The sequence below is a fragment of the Dermacentor andersoni genome, chromosome 2 (genome assembly GCF_023375885.2).
Source record: "Dermacentor andersoni chromosome 2, qqDerAnde1_hic_scaffold, whole genome shotgun sequence".
Lineage (NCBI taxonomy): Eukaryota > Metazoa > Arthropoda > Arachnida > Ixodida > Ixodidae > Dermacentor > Dermacentor andersoni.
In genome coordinates, this window is record NC_092815.1 from 185,366,682 (window position 1) to 185,382,316 (window position 15,635).

A 15,635-nucleotide genomic window follows, 5' to 3' on the forward strand; every position below is an offset into this window, starting at 1 on the left:
ATAAGCGGATCATGAATACCTACTTCCGATAGCGGGTTAGCCGAAAGTGGACGTGGAGGAGCCCAAATGGCGAGACTAGAAATGAAATAGACTTCATACTCTGCGCTAACCCTGGCATCATAGAAGATGTGGACGTGCTCGGCAAGGTGCGCTGCTGTGACCATAGGATGGTAAGAACTCGAATTAGCCTAGACTTGAGGAGGGAACGGAAGAAACTGGTACATAAGAAGCCAAGCAATGAGTTAGCGGTAAGAGAAAAATTAGAGGAATTCCGGATCAAGCCACAGAACAGGTATTCGGCTTTAACCCAGGAAGAGGACCATAGTGTTGAAGCAATGAACGACAATCTTATGGGCATCATTAAGGAGTGCGCAATAGAAGTCGGTGGTAACGCCGTTAAACAGGAAACCAGTAAGCTATCGCAGGAGACGAAAGATCTGATCAAGAAACGCCAATGTATGAAAGCCTCTAACCCTACAGCTAGAATAGAACTGGCAGAACTTTCTAAGTTAATCAACAAGCGTGAGACAGCGGACATAAGGAACTATAATATGGATGGAATTGAACAGGCTCTCAGGAACGGAGGAAGCCTAAAAGCAGTGACGAAGAAACTAGGAATAAGCAAGAATCAGATGTATGCCTTAAGAGACAAAGCCGGCAATATCGTTACTAATATGGATGAGATAGTTCAACTGGCTGGGGAGTTCTGTAGAGATTTATACGGTACCAGTAGCACCCACGACGATAATGTGCGAGAGAATAGTCTAGAGAAATTTTAAATCCCACAAGTAACGCCGGAAGAAGTAAAGAACGCCTTGGGAGCTATGCAAAGGGGAAAGCAGATCGGGAGGAAAAGGTAACAGCAGATTTGTTGAAGGATGGCGGGATTATTGTTCTAGAAAGACTGGCCACCTTATATACAGAATGCCTCATGACCTCGAGCGTACCGGAATCTTGGAAGAACGCTAACATAATCCTAATCCATAAGAAAGGGGACGCCAAAGACTTGAAAAATTATAGACCGATCAGCTTACTGTCCGTTGCCTACAAAGTATTTACTAAGGTAATCGCAAATAGAATCAGGAACACCATAGACTTATGTCAACCAAAGGACCAGGCAGGATTCCGTAAAGGCTACTCAACAATAGACCATATTCACACTATCAATCAGGTGATAGAGAAATGTGCGGAATATAACCAACCCTTATATATAGCTTTCATTGATTACGAAAAAGCGTTTGATTCAGTCGAAACCTCGGCAGTCATGGAGGTATTACGGAATCAGGGTGTAGATGAGCCATATCTAAAAATACTGAAAGATATCTATAGCGGCTCCACAGCCACCGTAGTCCTCCATAAAGAAAGCAACAAAATTCCAATAAAGAAAGGCATCAGTCAGGGAGATACGATCTCTCCAATGCTATTCACATCGTGTTTACAGAAGGTATTCAGAGACTTGGAGTGGGAAGAATTGGGGATAAAAGTTGATGGAGAATACCTTAGTAACTTGCGATTCGCTGATGATATTGCCTTGCTTATTAACTCAGGAGACAAACTGCAATGCATGCTCACTGGCTTCGAGAGGCAAAGCCTAAGGGTGGGTGTAAAAATTAATCTGCAGAAAACTAAAGTAATGTTTAACAGTCTCGGAAGGGAACAGCAGTTTACAATAGGTAGTGAGGCACTGGAAGTGGTAAGGGAATACATCTACTTAGGACAGGTAGTGACTGCGGATCGGGATCATGAGATTGAAATAATCATAAGAATAAGCATGGGATGGGGTGCGTTTGGCAGGCATTCTCAGATCATGAACAGCAGGATGCCATTATCCCTCAAGAGAAAAGTGTATAACAGCTGTGTCTTACCAGTACTCACGTACGTGGCAGAAACATGGAGGCTTACGAAGAGGTTTCTGGTTAAATTGAGGACGACGCAACGAGCTATGCAAAGAAGAATGATGGGTGTAACGTTAAGGGATAAGAAAAGAACAGAGTGGGTGAGGGAACAAGCACGGGTAATGACATCTTTGTTGAAATCAAGAAAAATAAATGGGCATGGGCAGGACATGTAATGAGGAGGGAAGATAACTGATGGTCATTAAGGCTTGCGGACTAGATACCAAGGGAAGGGAAGGGTAGCAGGGGGCGGCAGAAAGTTAGGTGGGCGGATGACATTAGGAAGTTTGCAGGGACAACGTGGCCAAAATTAGTACGTGACCGGGGTGGTTGGAGAAGTATGGGAGAGGCCTTTGCCCTGCAGTGGGCGTAACCTGGCTGATAATGATGATGCTGGGTATGTAAGAAGCACTTTCCATATAAAATTCTGACAAAAAATACATAAACGTGCGCGTAAACCATGGATAATCCCTTCCACGCTTAAAATGATGAATGAAAAAAAATAGCCTTTATAATGTGTTCCTTGCAGGACGCGACATAGCTGCTTTCAAGGCTTTTAAAGTACTATACCGAAATAATTTAGCTCCTGAGACAATGTAAACACGACTACTATTTTACTTTGACGGCGCGGTAAACGGGAAAAAGATGTGGATCAAATTAGATGCTGTAGTCTCTGAAAGGCAGCGGAAAAATATCATTGATGGCCTTACCATATGTAATAAAGCATACAAAGTAACTTACATGGTTAGGAAATTCAGCGAGCATATTAATATTCTAGTAAATGGTAAATATGATGCAGAAGCTCTAAACTACCTTCCCTTTCCACACAAGATTCCCTATTTGCCACATCAGCAGATGAACATGAGATAATATTTATATTTAGATCCTTTAATGTAAGAGTGAGGCGATCAATGGTTTAAAACTACAACTTATTATTTTTGTTATTGACCGCCTCAGTCCGTATTTACCACGCAATACAACCTCGCTTTAACTACCGGTATTTTCCTCAACCTCTGAAAACAGCTAAAGTAACTGTAATATATAAGAGGGCAGAGAAAAAAAATCTCAATAATTACTTGTAAAATTCAATATTACCAGCATTCGTAAAAGGACTAGACAGTATTATCTTTATTAGACTTTGAACATTTTTGACGAACATTTGTGTTATTACGCCATCACTGTTCGGTTTCAGCCTCTCAACCTAATCTGCGCTGCTTTATTAAAAGGAGTTAATATTAGACAAATATTGAAGCGAAAACATTACCCTTAGGTATTTTCCTAGATTTTTCAAAGGCCTCCGATACCATAAATCACGTATCATAACTGCAAAAAAATTAAATGCTATGGCATTCGCGGTGTCGTGTTAACTTTAATTCAGGGGTTAATTGACCGATCGGCACCAGTTTATATGAATAAATGAAGTGTCTTTACTAGCAAAAATTTGACATGGTATACCGCATGGTGTATACATGGTGTATACTTGGCCCGCTTTTGTTTATCATGTTTATAAACGACAGCATTAGAGGGGACAGTTCAATAGCATATGTTATTTATGCCGATGACACCTGTGTTTTTCTGGAATGAATGTTGGTAATGTTATTGCATTGGCAAATGACAGACTAAATGGGTTGCACGCTTGGACGGTAAAAATCTCTTAAAGAAGAAACTGTTCTACGACAAAATACGCTATTTTCCGAGCCAAGCCTACAACATTCCCTATGTTCAATTCTTTATACCTAAATAATTGTAAAATAGAATTCTGTCGCTTTGGAAAGACATTGGGAGCTGTGTTTCATAAATACATGCCCTGGGAGCACCACAAGAATTACATAAGAAACAAGCTTTGTAATTTAGTAGGAATACCAAGAAAATGTCACCGCATATTACCAGAAGAGCAAAAATTTATGATATATAATGCTTCATTTACTCCACATCGGCTCTACTGTCATTTAATTTGGGGTGCCGGGACCAAGAAATCATGACATAGCTTCATCATGTTGCAAAAAAAAGGACATACGTTGGATTGCAGGTATACATACAATGCACCAAGGTTCGAATCATTTGCAAGATTGAAGATATTGAAGTTTGAAGGTTTTTATAAATACTATCTCTTAACGACATTTAGATCAGACCTTATCCAAAACAGCCGCCACATACGTACATTAGCAAACATAACTCTAAATCTCTCTGTACGTTCAACAAGACGCGTACAAACTATGGATCACAGATACTACAGTATTGCCAACCCAATTTACTAAATAAATTCAAACTCAGAGATGGAAGTTTATGTGCTATGTCTAAAAATTCAATGTTAGATATGGTGTCTGAATGTGTATTTTTCTTATGTAAATACGACATCTTGTGCGTTATTATATGATGGTTTCTGAAGTGTCACTCAAAATTTTGCGCACGACTCAAACTCTTATGTACCGCATGTTGCTGCCTTTGTGCCAAGGGAGTGGCAAGGCTAGTGAAGCTGCAGAAATGCAGCATTTACCCCGCTATCTTCATCATAAATGGTACATTCTGTTGTGTTACAAGTGTACTGATGTGTTGAAATAAACCAAATCTCTACTCGGGCCTTTGTCATTAGCAGGGGCCTGTCAGCGCCCATAGTCTGTGTTGGGAAGAACAAAAAAGCGACAGGTCCGTAAGCTGCATTGCTCGCATCTGTCAAAAGGTGCAGCTGTGTGTCTGGAAAGGACCTCGAGAGAGGGCACAGTCTTCGAACAGCCAACGATGCAATATGAGACACTTTATGCAGCCAGTTCTTGCAATGTTGCGCTAGTTCTTCTGGTATTCCGTGGTCCCTCGACGTCACTATTCGCCAGATGCACTGAAAAATAATTTCGACTCGGATCGAAAACGGCGCTACAAAGGCCAGTGGGTCATATATTCGAGCTCAAGTCTGCAAACTGAATCATGTTGTGGGCTCCTGTTTCTTCAACCACTTCAATACCGGTTGTGCATTCACGCTTAGAGTACCTTCTTGAATGTCTCACATGAGTGCCAATATTTTGTCTTATCAGGAGAACTGGACTCTCCTTTCTTCTGCATGTAGCCATGTATATCAGCGCTTCTGGTTGCTCGCTTTTGCAGCTTCATGCCTGCGCCAGAAAATATATGTGTGGCCCGGCGATGCAACTGGCGAACGGCATCATTGTCCTCAACTCCAGTCAGCATGTCGTCTAAATCAGAGTGTTTGAATAACTTTAGAGTGGTAGTCTCATAAGGCTCACAACCTTGATGGAAATGGCATTGTAAAGCCGCGCTTACTAGAAACGGTCTAGATGTAGTACCGAAGGGTACACAAGTGCTTACACAGTCTTTGATTCGAATTAGGTCTTCTCAATCCGCAGGAATCTCAGGGAATCCTTGTCGACGAACTTTATTAAAATCATCAGAAACGCCTTCTGAACGTCTGTGGTGATCGCAATCTTATGCGTGCGAAAGATAACGTTTCCAACAGCTCATTGTTGAGGCTGGGGCCTTCACCCAGATGATCATTCAAGGATGTCGCTCCGGCAGCATGAGATGACGCATGAAAAAACACCTGTAGCTTTGTTACTGTGGAAGATTCTTTGATGACTGTGCGATGGGGCATGTAATACGTCTTGTCCTTAGCTGTGCAGTGCGGAGCTTCTAGTTTTGCATCATCAACCTTGAGATACTTCGTGACCACCGCATCATGTAGGAGTAGATTTTCGCTCTTGGACAAACGTTGATTTTAATCTTTCAAGCTTTTAATCGCTAACGACCGTTTGTGATAAAGTTTGACGTCAAGGTCTTCAAAGGGAAGGCTTATTTCGTAGCGCTAACCCCGTAGCTTAACATTGCTGTTACATTCTTTCAAAACAGTCTTAAAATGATCAGATGAATCTGGCTGATCAGTTATACCCATACTCTCAAGCTGCCAAAATTCCTGCAATGATGTTGACAGATCGTCGAACATGCGACACGAAGTTCGAAGCACACACACCGTCCACAGCACAGCGTCCGTCGATTGAGGCATCTTCCATTGCTTTTTGGGCCTCGCAATACCCACCCGAGTACTGAGCCCCTAGCAACTAGTGTTTTGTTGGCATCACCCGTGTTACTTCTTTAATATTTTGCAGGTCTCATCAGCTCCGATTAGCAAACTTATTCCTGGTTCCTGTAGTGTAGCAGGATAAGCAACCGCGTCAGCGAGGGGCCTATAACGGCTCTCCGTTATTTTGACGAAATTCTTGACATGCGGAATCTGCACAGTGTCTTCGCAAATACGCGGGGTTTCAATAGCCTCAGTTTCTACAAGAATTCCGTCCAACTGACTATGCAGTGAAAGTTTAAAATTCTTTCGCCGTCAAGTGTGGTTGGGACTTTGAGAGCGAAAGACGTATTTGCATAAGTCAACTTCATGTATGACTTCGATCTTCAGTTTCCGTGATAATTTTGGGCTAACAAAACTACGTTGGCTGCCGCTCTAACAGATGTCTCGAACGTAGCAGTAAAACATTGCTGAACGTCTGAAGTAGAACAGCACTGTCAAATTTGTAATGGCTTTTGCTGCCTATTCGCGTAGCATGCATCAATGAACTGCTGAGAGACTGCCTTAGTTCAAGTTTAACCGTCTGTGCTCTGTTTGTATAACACATAGATGAAGCATGTCTGCCGGTGCAGTGCGTGCAGCTAACCGTGCAACGGCAGTTTCAGTTTTGGCTCGAGGAGCCGGTTGCCTCGATCACACTTTTTCTCGTTGTAGACCAAGGAGGAGTCGCACTCTCATGCTGCATGATGGTTCTCGCAAAACACTCACGTTCCATTTCCACTGTTCTAGAGCACTCCTGCCAATGAAGCTGGTGACTCTCGGCGGTTGCTCTGGGCAGAAAGTATTGTCCGCTTAACACCTCTAGCGGACCGTGTGCTGTTCTCTCCCTGCAGTCAACCTCAACGCGAAAATACTGCAGGAGATCTTCGAGGTTTTTCTCTTCTGTTAGCCTTGGGTCCCGATCATTATTTTCCTTAAGGCTTGTGCGTCTATGGTAATTTACCATGGCATCTTGAGGGATGGTTTTCATTAACACGTAAATTCTTTCTCTTAAACCTGAAACACGCTTGTAGAACTCAATTTTTTGGTGGTCTTACCTTCCTGGTACACTATTTCAGGAAACAGTGAAAAAGAATGGCCACATTTCTCATCAAGAACAGATCTCCCAAAGAGGGTGACGAAAGGACACGCAATATACTTGGCATGGAACCTTTGACGTCCGCTTCTGAACCTAACGAGGTTTGCATTACCGGCGCAGGCTCGGCATCTGCCACTGTAACCACTGTAACCAAATACCAGCTGTTCTGTGTATTTCCTAACACTGCGGACACCAGAGCGGCCAGTATTTTTGTCCTTCTAAAGGAAGTCCTTTGCCGTTTTAGTCTTAGCATTGACAATTCTAATGCTCCATGATGGCGCTACACAAATGAGAGGACAGAACGATGGGTAGCAAGCTCTCACATAAGAGGAGCCGCGAGCTCTCTACATACATTGACTTATTTATTTATTGATACTGTCAGCCCATGACGGGCTATTACAGGAGTTGATGTAACATACATAAACAGAGAAGCGTATTAGTGCGATTGAACAATGCACTAAAAAGAAGAAAAAAGAAAATGAAGTAGCACTGCTGATATGAAACACATTAACAATATAATTACACAGCACACTTTGACTTATTATATTGTTACGTGTGGAAACACACAGACGAGAGATGCTATTTACACGCTATTTACACTGGAGCCAGGCAGCCAGGCTGACACTCGCTCGTGCCAAGGGCACCGACCAACTTCGTCGTTGTCGCGGCGGCTCGTCTCTTGAGCATCGCTCAATCATATCGTAATATTACCCCCCGGCGCAAAAGCACCGTCAGGGTACTGTTAAATATCCAAGGTGCACGGAGAGTTGTAGGGCTTGAGTCGGGCAACATGGACAATGTCACTGGTTGTAACAGCGGAGGACGTAGTGGGCGTGGCTAGAACGATTTCATAGGTGACATCGGTCACTTTGCGTATCACGCGATATGGGCCTGTGTAACCGGAAAGCAGTTTTTCACAAAGGCCGACTTTACGCGATGGTGACCAAAGCAACACGACGGCGCCGGCCACAATATGGACATCGCGGTGACGGAGGTCGTAGCGGTGTTTCTGCTTGTCTTGAGACACTTGTAGACGAGCGCGCGCAAGTTGGCGAGCATGGTCAGCATGGATGATTGCATCACGGGCATAATCGCTAGTTGAAGCTGTGGCGGACGGAAGCCCAGTGTCCAGTGGTAGCGTCGGTTCGCGGCCATACAAGAGGTAAAACGGGAAAAAGCCAGCAGTTTCGAGACGGGAAGAGCTGTATGCAAAGGTAATGTAAGGTAGAGCCAGGTCCCAGTCACGGTGGTCGTCTGAAACGTATTTGCATAGCATGTATGTAAGGGTGCGGTTCAAACGCTCAGTGACGCCGGTCGTTTGGGGGTGGTAGGAGGTGGTAAATTTATGCTGTATTGAGCATGGCATGGCAAGAACTTTATTTTAGTCCAGAGAAACTAGGGTCCGAGGGCACAAGCCCCCAGGCTACGCCGGTGGCTTCGCCCACGTAGGCACCGGTAGGCCAAAGGCTTTCCCGATGTCGTGAGCTCTCCGGACGGCCAGGAGTTGATCTTGGAGGACTTCGCTGGATATGCGCCGACTCCAGTCCTCCTCACTGTTGAGATCCGAAGCCCTTTGGTTGGGGACATATGATCAAATAGACACGGAGTGTGTCCACAACTTTTACATTCCGCGGGAAAGTCCCGGTCAATTTTGTTAAGCACGAAAGGTGTGGGATAAGATTTAGTTTGAATCATTCTTAATGTGACTGCCTGAGCTCGGTTGAGCTTCTGATGGGGGGGAGGAAAAAACCTCCTGCCTTCCCTATAGTGTGAGGTGATCTCGTGAAAAGTAGTAAGTGGGTCTTTGTAGGAGCCGCAGTCATCCTGGAGCAGTTCCTGATCTGATGCGCGGCATGTGAGATCTCGCACAGCAGAGTGAGCTTGCTCGTTAGGATTGCAGCCACTGGGGCTGACCGAGTGGCCCTGATGAGCCGGAAACCAGACTAGGTGTGAACTATCCAGTTGGTCGTAATTATGAGTATTAATACTGTGTATAAGTAACTTGTGTGCTTCCACTGAGATGAAGCCGGCTGAGTAATTCCTAATAGCTGTACGGGAATCAGAGAAAATCGTGGAGCCTCTCCTCATTGTAATTGCAAGTGCTATGCTTGCTTCTTCGGCGGCATGAATGGAGGTCGTTCTTAGTGATGCCGCGTTTATTAATTTACCGCTCTCGTCGACCACGGCAATAGCGTAGCGGTTGCCCGATCCATAACTAGTTGCATCGACAAAAAGAGCTGAGCTGTGTTGTTGGTGCAGTTTACCCAGAATGCATTTGGCCCTGGCGTCCCTTCTGCCCTTGTTGTACACAGGATCAATATTTCTAGGTATGGGGTCTACAACTAATTGTGTCTCCACCTCCTTGGGTATTTTGAACTTAGAGACGTCTCCTCCTCGAGGCAGTATTCCGACTTCATCTAGAATTTTACACCCTGGCTTAGTGTTGGAGAGTCTTGCAATTTGTGACATCGAATGTGCCTCAATGAGCTCATCTATAGTGTTATGAAGTCCTAACTTGTTGAGGAGTTCGGTACTCGTTCCGTGCGGGAGTCCCAGAGCCCTTTTGAGTCCGGAGCGTATAAGTGCGTTTAGCTTAGCCTTCTCTCCCTTCCCCCAGTTCAGGTATGATGCAATGTACGTCACATGACTGATGAAAAATGCATGATATGCTCTGATGAGATTGTCCTCCTTGAGGCCTGCATTTCGGTTTGAGACCCTGCCCAGGAGCTTTAAAGTACTGTTGGCCTGACCTGTGAGACGGTTTAGGGCCGTAGCGTTACAGCTCCTTGCGTCAATGAGAAGACCCAGAATTTTTATTTGCTCTACTCTGGGTATGACCCGTCCTGTGTTGTCCGTGATTTTTATTGGCAGAGTTTCTAAAGGCACAAGGTTTCTCACATCTTGTCTCCCCTGTCTGAAGAGCAGCAGCTCAGATTTACTAGGTGATAGCCTGAGTCCGGTGCCCTTAAGGAAGGATTCTGTGGTGTCTACCGCTGCCTGTAGTGTCTGCTCTAGTGCTGCGATTGACCCCCTTGGGACCCACACTGTGATATCGTCAGCGTATATGACGTATTGAGCAGGCACGCATGATGTCGTCAATGACTTTGGCCAAAAAGGTGCCGCCGCGGTCTATAAGCAATTGACGCGGAGCACCATGCATCAAATTGATATCATGTAGCAGGAAGTCCGCAACATTAGTTGCACAACTGGTCGGAAGAGCACGCGTTACGGCGTAGCGGGTCGCGTTGTCCACCGCGACTGCAACCCACATGTTTCCTGATGTAGATTCCGGAAATGGGCCGAGAAGGCCCAAGCCGACACGATGGAAGGGCTCGGCAGGGATGTCGAGCGGCTGCAGGTAACCAGCGGAGAGCTGGGAAGGCTTCTTGCGTCGTTGGCAAAGTTCACAAGCGGCGACGTAACGTCGTAGGGAACGGGCAAGGCCCGGCCAGAAAAAACGGCGACGTACAGGGGTCATAGGTTCGAGATACGCCGAGGTGTCCTGCCGTTGGTGCGTCGTGAAGCTCTTCTAGAACAGTGGAGCGGAGGTGTTTAGGTACTACAAGAAGGAACTCAGAGCCGTCTGGATGAAGGTTACGACGGTACAGAGTACCGTCGCGGAGGACGAAGAGGCGTAGTGTGGCGTCGGCCGGAGAGTGTTCAAAACGGTCGATGAGTGCTCTGATGGAGGCATCACGACGTTGCTCGTCGGCGAAATGAAGGAGCTGCGACACAGAGAATACGCAAGGAGCACTGGTAATATTGGAGGAGTCAGGGTCATCAACAGGGTAACGCGACAACCTGTCAGCGTCTTGGTGCCGGCGGCCAGACTTGTAGACCACGCAATATGAAAATTCTTGTAACCTCAAAGCCCATCGACCAAGCCGGCCTGTAGGATCTCTTAGCAATGAGAGCCAGCAGAGAGCATGATGGTCAGTGACTACGGAAAAAGGGCGACCGTAAAGGTAAGGACGGAACTTCGCAACCGCCCAGACTACAGCAAGGCATTCTCGTTCCGTAATGGAATAGTTGTGCTCCGATGGCGTGAGGAGTCGGTTCGCATAAGCAATAACGCGACCCTGGCCTCGCTGACGCTATGCTAAGACTAGCTACCCTATGCTACGCCATGACCGCTTGCATCTGTACGTAATTCTGTAGGTGCATCAGGGTTGAAGTGTGCGAGAAGGGGTGGTGAGGTTAGAAGAGTGACGAGACGAGAGAAGGCGGTGGCTTCTGTAGTACCCCACGAGAATTGTACGCCTTTCTTTAAAATATTAGTTAGGGGCCTAGCAATTGTCGCAAAGTCTGGAACAAAACGACGAAATTACGAGCACAGCCCTACAATACTTCAAACATCTGTGGCTGTCTTCGGAACCGGAAACTCTCGGACAGCGCGAGTTTTGTCGGGATCAGGCTGTACTCCGGAAGCATCAACGAAATGGCCCAGAAAAGTAATTTGTCGGTGGCCAACACGACATTTGGATGAGTTAAGTTCCAGCTTAGCCTTTCGAAAAACATCAAGTATAGTTGTGAGGCGCTCAAGGTGAGTGTCGAACGTTGGCGAGAAGACGATGACGTCGTCGAGGTAGCAGAGGCATGTGGACCATTTGAAACCTTGGAGCAAGGAGTCCATCATACGTTCAAAGGTGGCAGGGGCGTTGCATAATCCAAACGGCATTACTTTAAATTGGTATAGGCCATTAGGTGTGATGAACGCGGTTTTTTCTTTGTCCACATCGTCAACAGCAATCTGCCAATATCCCGAACGAAGATCAATAGACGAGAAATATCTGGAACCGTGCAGGCATTCAAGGGCGTCGTCTATACGTGGGAGCGGGTAGACGTCCTTTTTTGTAATGCTGTTCAGGTGACGGTAATCTACACAGAAGCGCCACGTGCCGTCCTTCTTCTTAACCAACAACACCGGTGATGCCCAGGGACTCGATGAATGCTCAATGATGTTTTTATCGAGCCTTTTGTTCACTTCACCTTGAATTACTCGGCGTTCCGACACAGAAACTTGATACGGTCGTCGGTGAATAGGCGCAGCATCGCCAGTAAGAATGCGTTGCTTGACAGCGAGCGTCTGGCCTAAAGTGCGATCGTCGAAGTCGAAAATATCGCGGTAGGACGATAATACTTCGCAAAGGTCTTCAGCCTGCGTCGAGGACAGGTCCGTCGCAACCATTCTCTTTATGTTGGGATCGACGCCCCAGGCTGGCGCGAGGGGCATGCTAAGGTCGCGAGAACCATCGGTCAATAACGCTGCCACGTATAGGTCACCGCGACAATCAATGGTGGCAAGGCAAATACCCTGCGGTAGAATTTGCTTTGCCAATCCAAAGTGACTGACAGGCATGCGAGTGTGGTTCGCAGTAATAGTAACTATACTGTGAGGCACGGTGACATTGTATTGGGATGTCGGGCAGAGGAGTGACGAGGTACTCGCCATCAGGATCTGGTGGGAAAGACAACAGTTCAATGTAGGCTATGGACTTTGGCGGCAGGCGAAGAAAGCCGGTGGAGCGTAAGCGGCAGTGGGCTGCGTCAGAAGGTTCTGCGAGCATCGGCAACTCAAGGCGAAGGGTACTGGAAGAGCGGTCAATAAGGGCAGAATGGGCGGAGAGAAAATCGAGGCCGAGAATAAGGTCGTAGGGGCAATGAGCAATTACGGTGAAGAGGACAGGAGTGTGGCTGCCGGCGATGCTGACACGTGCCGTACACATGCCGATGATAGGCACAGTACCGCCATCTGCAACGCGGACGACGCTTTCCTACGCTGGGGTGAGGAGCTTGTTCAGTCGTCGTCGGAAGGCAGCACTCATAATAGAAAGATGTGCTCCTGTATCGATGAGTGCCGTGACAGGATAGCCGTCAACGTCAACGTCAAGAATGTTTCGGTTAGTAGGTAACGTGATCAGAGGATTTCAGGGCAGGGTCACAACGCAGCTTCACCTCCAGAAGCTGCAGTGCCTAGTTTTCCGGCTGGGTGCGGGAGGCGATAGGCGGCGAAGAAAAGCGGCGGGCTTGGGGCGAACGAGACTGGTGGCGTCGAGGTGAGGGCGAGCGGCTGTAGCGAAGGTTCGGAGCAGGGACATCAGTGGTAGTGGGTTCACGGCGGGTGGCATATGGTACAGAAGGTCCAAAGGTGCGGGAATAAGTGGGGGCATAAGTCCGAGGAGGTGGTGGCCATCGGTTGCGGCACTGACGAGCGACGTGGCCGATGCGACAGCAGTGGAAGCAGATCGGCCTGTCAGCAGGGGTACGCCATTCGGACGGCTTACGGCGAGATGTGGCAGAAAAGGACTGCCGGGGACGAGGAGGGCCGCTAGATAACTGGGGAACGCTGGGTCGAGACGTAGAACACACGGTGTTCAGACCCATGTTTTGAAATTCCTGTCTGACGACGGCCTGAATCATTGCAATGGTGGTTGCTGGCGGATCGGGAAGCGTCGTGCAGAAGGCTGGCGAACAGGTGGCCTCGAGTTCGCGGCGGACAATACGGGTGACGTCGTCACAGGTGGTCGTCTGACGCGGTCGACCCTCACATGTCGGCGTAGCAGCAGTGTTGGGTAGGCGCGCAATGTGGTGTGAGATACGGCGGCTCTTAGCCTGCTCAAGGCGACGGCATTCTTTTATAATGGCGTCGATAGTCGAGACGTTGCCGAAAACAAGCAAATTGAAAGCGTCGTCGGCGATGCCTTTTAGCACATATGCCACTTTATCTGCTTCGGACATATGATCGTCAGCTTTACGGCATAGAGCCAAGACGTCGAGGATGTAGGAAACGTATGGCTCTGTAGATGACTGAACACGAGACGAAAGAGCCTTTCTCGCGGCAGCCTTGCGCCCAATGGGGTCGCCGAACAGTTCCCGTAATTTTTCTTCGAAACTGACCCAACTGGTTATTTCGTCATCATGTGTTTGGTGCCACACGCGTGGGGTGCCGCCGAGATAAAAGATGACATTGGCGAGTATAATCGTTGGGACCCACCTGGTATTAGTGCTGGCATGTTCATAGAGCTTGATCCAGTCATCGACGACCTGTCCCTCCGGGCCAGAGAACACACCTGGGTCACGATGTGGGGCAACCGTGACGATTGGAGCAGTCGGACAAGCCGAAGCCGTTGCAGAGGCGGGCTCGTCACCGGGAGGCATGGTGACAAGCTCGGTGTGCCGACCAATTCGGAGTTCCGTGGAGAGGACGGGGATCACTGACCTCCACCAGAAATCTTACGTGTGGAAAGACACAGACGAGAGATGCTATTTACACGCTATTTACACTGGAGCCTGGCAGCCAGGCTGACACTCGCTCGTGCCAAGGGCACCGACCAACTTCTTCGTCGTTCTCGCGGCGGCTCGTCTCTTGAGCATCGCTCAATCATATCGTAATAATATCACAATATTACTACAGAACATCAGGGTGCATCAGGGTACATAAGGCCATGTATTGCTTCCAAGAATGCATTGCCTGATTTTATTTGGACAATTGAGTCAGGCAAAGAGTTCCACTGCTGATTTTCTCTGGGAAAACTATACCTGAAGCAGTCATTGTGCACTGTGGAAGGAGGTATATACATACTGTGTCTGTGCCGTGATGTTTCCTGTGTCTTGATTTGGAAGTACTTGTCGTATCTTATTTTGGCATGGTTATGAATTACTAAAAACAGGAATTTAAGCCTTTCATACTCCGTACGTTTTTGCAGAGGTGGAAGCTTTGTAAGTTTACATAATTCAGTCGGAGAGTGAAAACGGCGGTATTTATTAAATATAAACCTAGAAGTAAGGTGCTGGACTTTCTCTAGTTTTAGACAGCTACTTTGGGTGTAGGAATCCCATACTATTTTTGCGTACTCAATTATCGGTCTTAGCAAGGTTTTCTAAGCTAAAATTTTAATTTCAGGGGAGGCAGAGCGCGGGTTACGTCTCAGCCCCCACAATACTTTGTTAGCTTTTGCACAAAGTTCATTTACATGAAGATTCCAACGCAAGTCGGGTGTAAATACAAGATCTAAGTATTTATGTTGTTTAACTTGAGCAAGCTCGTGACCATTGATACTGTATGAGAAATTTAAAATATTCTTTTTTCTAGAGAAAGGCATAAAAACTGATTTAGTTGGGTTAACTGCATTTGCCACCGATCACACCAGTTATTAATTTTCTGTAAGTTAAGATTAAGGTCGGCCTGATCACCTGGTGACTCCATTTTCTTGTACAATATGCAGTCGTCGGCAAACATTCTAATTTGCGCACATACTTAAAGTGGTGCTGCAGGACGTGAGTCAGAAAGTGGAAATGTGTCGTAATTTCGGGGCATGATGTCAGAAAAGATAAGGTTTGTTGCGTGCTTACCAAATCGCCTGGATATATTCCACGTATTTCAGAAAGAAGGTGAAAGCGTGAATTTCGGAAATTTTGTCCGACGAGGTAGCCGTTAAGGGCCACTTGTACGGGGTCAATTGTACAGAACTATAGCCAGCTGTTCTCATTTCTTCATGACCTAGCATCAGAAGAACGGAACGATGCCGGATCCAAAGCCGGTGCATTTTTAAGAGCACTGTCGAAAGTCCATACA